Source organism: Solanum tuberosum, unplaced genomic scaffold (genome assembly GCF_000226075.1).
Source record: "Solanum tuberosum cultivar DM 1-3 516 R44 unplaced genomic scaffold, SolTub_3.0 scf00342, whole genome shotgun sequence".
Taxonomy (NCBI): Eukaryota; Viridiplantae; Streptophyta; class Magnoliopsida; order Solanales; family Solanaceae; genus Solanum; species Solanum tuberosum.
In genome coordinates, this window is record NW_006239261.1 from 668,854 (window position 1) to 678,185 (window position 9,332).

A 9,332-nucleotide genomic window follows, 5' to 3' on the forward strand; every position below is an offset into this window, starting at 1 on the left:
AAGATAGCCTTTGAGCTAATTTTTTGAGCACTAATCTCAAATCACAGAAAAAGTATGTTTTTAAGCATAAAGAGCTAGTATCATTGGTGGGAGTAGTATTGAGCACCGATGGGGAAGAGTTCACAGAACTATCAGCCCCCTTAAACCATGTAGCCATCATGGGTAGAAAATGGTCATACTTTTTAGATGAACCCTTTTCGCATAGACTAGTGGATCCACTTAGTAATTCAGGTCCTATACCTTTGGCCAAGTATAGGATACGCTGGCAGCGTGAGGGAGATCGATGTATCATCACAATAGCTCTTATGTGATGGTTGTCGGTTAGAGAAACTCCCACAACATTATTTTGTATCTTTATATACATCAGATATATTTGTATTTTTCATATACAAGCAGAGTTAATATTGTATCTTTGTATACATACAGAGTTGTTGTTGTATTTCTAAATACACAGAGTTGACATCATGTTTTTAAACAGCTTTTCTTTATATGGCACTTATTTTAAACTGCTTTATATTGAAATGAGTTCAGTTAAGTATTCATGAGTTGAGAAGAGCCAAGGTAAGTGTTTCTTTCAGAATCTCTTTCAAGCCTATATTGTTGTAGCATTCCAACTCGCATACTCATACATTCAATAAACCGATGTCAGTTGGCCTGCATCGTCTTATGATGCAGACACAGGTAGCTAGGATCGGCATCCCAGCGCACCGTTGATCCGGTGAGCAGTTTAGAGTCAGTCGGTGAGCCTCCTTGCAGTCCGGAGGATCTATTTTCATTGCTTTCTAGTTAGTTCATTAGGATGTTGTGGGGTTTGTCCCAACATCCATCTCAGTTGTTTTAGAGGCTTCATAGACAGTCAGATGTTAGTCCTTTGAGTCTTTTACATTATCATTCCTTATTGTTAAGACTTGGGTTGCCTACTTTTTGGCCAAGTTAAATGTTTAACCTTAAGCATTCTCAGTTATTTTAGTATTCAGTTCAGTTAAGTGCTATTGATCTTTGTTAAGATGCGTATTGTCTTCAGCTGAGTTAAGTAAGCCAGACCAAGGGTTCGCTTGGGGCCATCGATGGTCTTCGAGTGCCAGTCCCGCCCAGGGTGTAGGCTTAAGGCGTGACAATTGGAAAACTTATACTTGCTAATGTTAATAAAAATTGAAAATTTGATTGATTTTTGAAAATATATTCCAGGAATAAATGAAGAACATTGGAGATAGACCCATCAACTATTTTCTCTATTAAATTTTACCTCAAATTCTTTCATTTTTTGGACTAATTGAACCTAAATACGACTCGAATCACTTCTTATTTATGATTATATTCTTGTTAATTGTGCTTGTCCTAATCTTAGTGTAGCTACATGTGCATTTGGTCATAAGCTTATGTGATAGCGATGCCTATTTGGTAAATGAGAATAGATGGAAAGCTTTGTGGACGTTACTATTTTATGGACTAATGAGAATGATGGTAGTTATTGGTTCTATACTTTTAGTCAATGGTAATTAATTGAGTACTTTAAAGGTGATATTGCAGGTTACCCAGTGGTATAAATGATAGAATTTTCTCCGATCATCTCCATTTATTTCGGCAATATAATTTCAATATGGGACACAAATAAGTAAAAAAAAATCGATAAAATTTAGTTGCCAAAAAAGAATTGGTACTTTGTTGAAACTTCACTTCACTTTACCTCTTCTAATTTTTAAGTTCTTAACCCTTTTTTATTTTCTAAAATTTGTAAAAAGAAAATTAGTTCATCTTGTTTACCTCATCAACTTTGGTTGGGTGAGGTTTTATATTTCACCCAATAAAAAAATAACACATAATAAAAAAAATTAAAAAGTAAAAAATAAAGAATGGATGGGTAGTTTCACGAGTAAAAGTGAGCCCTAAAAACTAGTGGAGGGGTATTCTTAACAAAATAGATGGATGAAGGATATTTTTAGACTTTTTCATATAATTTGAGGGTATTTTTGACCCTTTTTCATTTTTTATTGTATGATTTACCTTAGTTATTTATAAATAGAAATAGGGTGAAATGACATATATAGGACTAATAATTTCAAGGTTATGACAGTATAATAATTTTTTCAAGTTGTAACAATAAAAAATTGCAAGTTCTAACATTTTGTTAAAATAAGAAATTGCTTTAAAATAATAGTAAAAATAGATTTTTTTTAAATAATAAAAGGTAAAAAGCAGATATAGTTATAGTAATAAATTTGAATACATTAATGATAATTAATATTTGCCATAAATTTAGGATATTCAAACGAAATAAATTTCCTACTAAGAGATGTGACATTTAACCAGCTACAATCAACATTTATCCAACTACAATCAAAATAATTTTGAAAATCAAATTTAATACCAATTTATGTTAATTTCATACCAATGTTAAACACACTTCATGACACATTGATAGACATAATTGGATAAATTGAAAAGAAACTTTCCTACTAAAAGAAATACCAATTTCATACCAATATTAGTCATAATTCGTACAAAAAATGAGTCATTTAACAAACTACAATCAATGCAACTAATTGAAACACTAATCTCATACCATTTTTTATAAAAAGAATACCCAACTTAATATAAATTCAATGACAATAAATATGCATGTGTATGCATATACCACATCAATTTCATGCCAACATTAAAACAAAATTCATGCCGAACAATAATATGCATAATATAACAGTTTTAACAAAAAATCTACTAAATTGAATAATTGGAAAATAAATTAAATTAAATGTTTACCCTACCACTTTTTTGCCCTTTTTTGATATTGAGATTTCCGAGTCCTCCTTCATTGTTGCTCTTCTTTTTGATGGTTTTGATGACTGACCCATATCGACATTTGTTGATTTTTTTCTTTTTCTCGCTTACAAAATTTGAGTCTGAATCAGAAGGGGGTTCCACCATTTTCCCCTTCCTCTTTTGTCCCTTTTTATTTGCAGGACTTTCAATTTTCTTTGCTTCACTCTTTTTCCCCTTTTCTGTAACCTATTTCTTCCTTTGAGAAGTACCACCCTTTTTCGCCGGACTTTCATTCTTATTTTGGCGGCGGCGTTTGAGTCAAAATGTTGAAGGTCGGAGCCTCTATTTCAACAGTAGAACTCGCTTCTACTAATCTAGGGTTCTTTCAAGGAGTATGCTTAGGTTTCTTCGACATGTTTTGTCGAAAATCTTAAAATCTTGATTCTTAGTATTGTGAATTTGTCTTTTCTTTTGATTGTAGGATGAATATTTTCTGCTAATCAATATTGAGATGTTGAAAAACGGTTTCAATGGAATATGGTTGAAAGTGGTGAGAGATGAATTGGTAGTTTCTGAACGTGGGGTGGTGGGGTGGTGGTGTGCTGTTTAGAACAAGAGCGATGACAACTTAGGGGTGTGGGTTTGACGTGTAACGATTTAAAAGGAACAAGAATCAAGGTAAAATCCCTGCAAATGTGTAAGAGATAATTATGGTGGATTCTTTATTTATATAATTTAATAATATATATAAAATTATAAAAGATTAATTAGTTAATAAAGTAAAATTAAATTGATTTATAAATAAATAGTGATATGTTATAACCCGTAATTAAATTGTTATAAACAAGATTTTTTAAAAATAGATTTAAAACCCATAATATTGTCTCTTAAATATGTAGGTGGGGTGATTTTCCTAATTTTGTTCTTCAAATTTCTATGACCCCAACAAATGATTCAAACTGAAATCTATTCTAAACAAGCTCAAATTTAAAACAAATGTTTCATATATCATAAAGAGCAAAACCCAATCATCAATTCATCAAAAAAAAAAAACACAAGAAATCTTACAAACTCGTGTAATACCCTTTTAATTTTTGAGAAAAGACATAAAGTCACTAATGAAGTTGTCCCAAATTTTCAAAAAGACATCTTAACTTTGCAACCGTCCTATTACCCCCACTAAACAATTTTGAATAGATATTATTATATCATTTTTCGTCTACCTGACATAGAGAGTGGTGTGCACTCTCTCAAAGAGAGTGATCAGCCTAAAATAACTAATATAATTTTATTTTTACAAGTATTTTATTATAAAATTTATTTTCTTATTTTTCTTATTATTTTACCTTTTTTTTCCTTTTTATTTTTTCTCTTTCTTTCTTCTTTCTTCTTCAAAAATTAATTGTCATCTCCATCCATTGAAGTTTCTCACTTTCAATGTCACCATTTTTACCACAACTTCACCTTCCCTTTTTTACTACTATTAGTATTACTCTCTTTAATTTTAAAACTTTATCTAAATATTTTCTTACATTTCAAACAATTTGATAAACCCATTAGATTTCAAGATAATTAGGAAGTATCATATAATTTTTTTATCCGATTTCAATTAAGTTCTTTCAATTTTCGGGGAATTCATTGATTCTTTTAAAATTATCATTTCTAATTTTGAAGTTATATGAAAATTAGTAGTTGATGATACCTTCAAAATTTTAAATTTTCTTAGAAAAATAATTAATTTTGTTATCAATAATTCAATAAAGTCTAAAAAATAGTATGAATTTTATAAAGAATTTGACCGGAAAAGAAGAAGAAAAAAAAATAAAAATGGGAGTGAGGTTCAATTTGACATGGGGGGTGGGAGGTGAAGAAAAAAATAAAGAAAATGGAGTGATGAATCACTTGAAAGTGGGAGGTAGAGGTGGAAGATAAAGTGAAATTTAAGATAAATCAAAATTAAAAGTCAAAAAGTAAGAGAGAGAAAGAGAGAGAGAAATAAAGAAAATAAAAGATAAAGGAAAAACTTAAAATGATTTTTTTTACAGTTTTAATTAAATTAACACGTGTCATGTAATGATTGGTGTGTGAACACACTTGCTTCTTAAAATTTGGGGATGATCGAAAAATAATATAATAATATCTGTTCAAAATTGTTTAGTGGATAATAGGACGGTTGCAAAGTTAAGGTGTCTTTTTAAAAATTCGAAACAACTTCAGTGATAACTTTATGTTTTTTCTCTTAATTTTTTCAACTTTGCACTTTACTCATGCATACATGACTAAACAATGGATGTGTTTGGTATGGAAGAAAATATTTTATAGAAAATAATTTTCAATTTTCTCATTTTTGGTTGGTCAAATGTTGTTAAAAACATTTCTTTAGAAAAATTAGTTTTGTAAATAAGTCTAGAATTTAGGAATGTCATATTACCGCATGAAAATTCATTAGAAATTTCTGCGGAAATAATCTCCAAGTAAAATTCACATGTAATTTACAATTTTATAGTAATGGTAAAAAAACAAACTTCATAAGTGACATTTCAAGTCTATTATTTCTTCCTTACTCACCCATCATCCCATCACCCAGAACTCCCACCCCTTTACCATTCCACCTCCACACACACACCGCCAGCCTTGAACACCCACCCCACCGCATCTCACCACATAATATTTAGGTAGATTATATACAAATGTTTTTAGATAATATTTTCTTACTTACTTATCAAGCACTAGAAAATAAGTAAGAAATTTATTTATTTTTTAAGAATTTTTACGGGAAACATGTTTTTCATAGCAAACACACACGTACATGTAAAAATGGGTTGAAGTTTCCGGCATGTGCATTGTGCATGTGAAAGTTCTTTGTCAAAAAATAATAATTTTATTTTCAAATTTCAACACTCAAATCTATTCCAAATAATCTCGAATTCGAAATAAAAGTTTCATGTATCGTAAACAATAAATCTTAATCATCAATTTGTAAAATAATAACAAATCTAACAAACTCATCTAATACCACTTAATCTTTTTTATGTATGTCTCCGCTAACTGCTAAGTCATACATGATTGAAACACATTAAAATTAGTCAAAATTTCAGTCATTAGTTTCTGAATACTGAAGCAGAAAAAGAGAAGTACTCTCTTTGTTCCTAAATACGATCATTCTTACTAAAAATAAATGATACTTACATAATACTTGTCATTTTAAAAATTCAAAACTTAATTAAATATATTCTTTCCATTTCACCTTTAAGAGTAATTATTCTAGAAGTAAACATTATTATGGTGGGTTTTGACTTTGGAAAAAATCCACTTAAAGTCTCAAATATTTTCACAAGTTAGCAAAAATACTTAAAACTCACTTAATTTTTGACAGAAATTAAAATAAACTTTTGTGTATTCAAAGAATTACAGGATAATTCTTTAATACTCAAATATTCAAGTAAGAATTCTAATGACATTTTGAAAAAGATTTTAAGCACTTTAAAAATGTCCACAATCAACCGATAATTTAACTAAATTTATTTGCTAAATATTTAAAGAAATTATTTGAAGGTAAGTAACTTAACCAAAATTATTCTTTGGGCTATCCATTATGATAGTCATCACAACACCAACCATCTCTACCATCACAATTATTACTAACATCACTAATATACACTAACAACTACTACTATTATCATTATCACCACCACTACAAACTATCTCCATCATCACTAGCAAGTATAAATGCTTCAATTTTTTAATTAGATAATGATTTAATTTTATTTATTTTTTCTAGTAATTAGTTAATTTTTATTTAAATTTTATATATATATATTCAAATGTTGAAAACAAACCGTTTTAATCATTCAATATTCAAATCTAGAGATAATATCTTATAATTCAGATTCATACCTAAGTCCATTAAGTTCATTTGTTTTTTCTTCTCTTAATAGGTTTGAATTCATCTGACCGAATCACATCCATGAAAGAGTCTTAATAACATTCAGACATTAAAACTCATACTTTTATTTATTGTTTTCTTTTTCAAATCAACTTCCCTCTTCCTCATCTCTTTCAACCGTAAATCAATACACTTAATATTTTTCTCTTTAACCTATAAATTATCAAACCCCATTTGGACATTCTCAAATCCAATTCTCTACTTTTGTAATGTATTTTAGTGCTAGTTTTCATCAGTTGTGAAACTGGGATTTAAGAGGACCAACAAGATGTCCATAACTTAGGCTAAACAAAGAGGAAAGAAAGCGCCCAAAATTATGTGAGAAAATAAAGAGAAAGCAGAGCATTCAAAGTAGATAGTCTACCATCGGCAAGTACGTTTCATATTTATTTAAATTATATATGTGTTATATTTAAATATTAATAAATTATGCATGAAAAACAAATAGTGTTAATCATTCAGTGTTTAGACCGAAAGACAACATCTCAATCATTTTAATGTGTATTCAGATTCAGATGTTTTAATCTTAATGAAAACAAATGAGTCCTTGAGATCCATTTCTTACTTTTTACGATATAAGTACGTCTTATCATACTTATCATCTTATGAATAATGATATTTAGGTTATCCTATGGTCAAATATTGTATGAAAAAAATTTGTTAGTTTTGGTTGCCAAAAATAAAGCATAGCCAAACAACAACATGCCCGGTTTGATTCCGCAAGAATCGGGCCCGTTCACTACAACATAAAAGGTATTTAGCGGCAATTAAAAAAGGCATTAGCGGCCATAACTATGGCTGCTATAGACATTACCAGCCAATGTACCTTGGCCATTGTATCGAGGGTCGGTAAAGGCTTTTGCGGCCTTTTGGACAAAAGCTGGTAAAACCAAGCTCTTTTGCCGCTAAAACTCATTCGATTTAGTGGCAATTTATAAGGCTGCTAAATCCAATCCTAAGCGGTTAGTTATTCTCATGTCGCGTCCATTTTTATAGCCGGTAAAAACAACTAAATTGCCGCTAAAACACATTTGTTCTAGCAGCAATTGGTTGCGACAATTTAGATGGCTGTTAAATCCAATAGAAATAGTTAGTTATGCTTGTGTAGTGTCCATTTTTATAGCTGGTAAATCCTGCTAAATTGCCACTAAAACACATTAGTTCTAGCGGCAATTAAAATAGTTGTTAAAACAAATTTAAAACGACAATCATGCTTATGTAGCGTCCATTATTATACCCGGTAAATTCAATAAAATTGCCGCTAAAAGTTCAGATCTTTAACGACAATAGTTTGGTGGCAATTATAAAGACTAGAATATCCTAATTTTTATGGCTAGAAAATTCACTTAGTTTGACGCTAAAAGTCACAAACTTTAGCGACCAATTGGTTGGCCACAATTAATAATGACTACATCCACTCATAAATCCAACAAAATTCTAATCAAAAGAGAGCTTATTACAGGCAATGAAATTTGTCAAATGCCAAAAAATATATAATAAAATTAGAAAATATAATATATCTCATCAATCCTAGACAAACGAAAGAAAGTATAATCCAAACTATAGTATCACAACTTAAAAACTAAACTTATTTGAATGAAATATCTAATATCATTATATAACCAATCCAATAAAATAATGTCTTCAAAGAATTTCCACGATGGTTCGCCGTACTGAAATATTTCATAAGCAAAATTTGTGAACATCATACCGTATGACCTGAAATAATAAAATAAATGTGTCAAAAGATGAAATCCAATTGATAAAAACATCACGAGATATGAATTAAATCATCTCATAGAAAACAACTCAAGGATCCAAAGTCACTTGGATCTCCTGTGTAGATTATGATATAAAGTTCGTTCATGTTTTTATATGAGATCACTAATATTCAGCTATACAAATAACACATATGGATCAGGCTAACTACATTACAGGGGCTGGAGACGATGCCAATGACTTTGTGATAAAACTAAGGACTGGTTCCACTAAGATGCTTCCACAAATGGTCACCTCAGTGAAAGCTTGAACCCAAGTGATGAACTCAAAGAAGAAGCAGGGCCTATTCCAGAATGGATTAATGGTTATAATATGAATGATGAGCAGATAGATGTAGAAAGAACAATGCCTAGTCCAAAACCAGTTAACAGTAGTAATAAGGATGAGGAGAAGCAGATAGATGGAGTAAAAGCAGTGCATAGTCCAGAACCAGTCAATGGAAGTAATAAGGATGAAGAGCAGCAGATAAATGGAGTAAAAGCCATTAGTCCAGAACCAGTTAACGGTAGTAATAAAGATGAAGGGCAGCAGTTAGATGGAGAAAAGGCCGTGTGTAGTCCAGAACCAATTAACAGTAGTAGTAAGGCTGAACAACAAATAGATGGTCCAGACAACGACTTTGTTTCTATTCTACAAGGAGAACGTTTCCCTTTAAAGGCAAAAGTGACAGAAAAAGAATCAACTGGTCCAGAACCAATTGGTGATGCTACTGATCATCAAGGACTGAAATTAAATGATTCCCCTACTATGGAACTAGGAAATTTGAATGACAGGACCAATGAGCAGAAAAATGTTTCTGTTTCTGACACTTCTACTTCTGTGATCAATACTTAAATTTCAGTAAGGG